The sequence below is a fragment of the Phyllostomus discolor genome, chromosome 13 (assembly GCF_004126475.2).
Source record: "Phyllostomus discolor isolate MPI-MPIP mPhyDis1 chromosome 13, mPhyDis1.pri.v3, whole genome shotgun sequence".
Taxonomy (NCBI): domain Eukaryota; kingdom Metazoa; phylum Chordata; class Mammalia; order Chiroptera; family Phyllostomidae; genus Phyllostomus; species Phyllostomus discolor.
In genome coordinates this window covers 36478072-36478761 of record NC_040915.2, presented here as the reverse complement: position 1 = coordinate 36478761, position 690 = coordinate 36478072, and the positions used below count along the sequence as shown (strand labels likewise).

Sequence of the window (690 nt, the reverse complement as noted above, 5' to 3'; positions counted from 1 at the left end):
CCGCCTTCCTGACCCTAGCGGACACACTCACAGCGCCGTTCACAGAGAGGAGGCAGGCCTGGGCAGCCAGATACCGAATGCAGCACGCTCCACACAGTGAGACAGACGGCACAGACAGGCGAGTGCACAGAGAGGCCGCCGTGAGATGCGGGCACAGGTGTGTCGGTGTCCGGATAGGTGATGGGGGCAGGAGTGAGAGTACAATTTTTACGTCTTCCCTGATTTCTTTTCATGCACACATGTTTAATTCTTTTGTTGGTTGGTTGGTTGGTTGGTTTGGGTTTTTTTGTGCACATTCCCAGAAGTACCGCGAGACCGGGTCGATGTGCGGACTGGACGGAGCAAGCTCCTGTTCCATCCTGCAGCTCCGGAAGTCCGTCAAATATAACGTCCTTGGACAGAGGACGTATCAGATAGTAAACCAGTGAGAACAGCTACTACAGTCAACCTTAGCCAAAAGGCCGAGAAGCGGTGCATTTTTTAAACCTTTAATTCTAACTTCCATGAGGCAGACACCGCAGCTCCTGCCCCTTGCCTCCCCTCCTCCGTAGAGCGGCCTCCTGGTGCAGAGGCGAGGCGGAGCCTGCCCGAGACCCTGAGTCCGCACTCATGACCGAGCCGTCTTCCTGCATCGCCCCGCAGTCTCTCAGCTGCAACTGTCTGGTCCTAATTAAGCTTTGGCGACATCTG

The 690-nt window shown here is 55.5% G+C and overlaps 1 non-coding gene across 1 annotated transcript; it reads right to left on the bottom strand.

Annotated features, from left to right (window-relative positions):
- Nucleotides 1-283: 283 nt before the first annotated feature.
- LOC114510502 lies at nucleotides 284-473 on the bottom strand. Its single transcript, XR_003685676.1, has one exon. It is a non-coding gene; the product is annotated as a U2 spliceosomal RNA (small nuclear RNA).
- Between the last annotated feature and the right edge of the window lie 217 nt (nucleotides 474-690).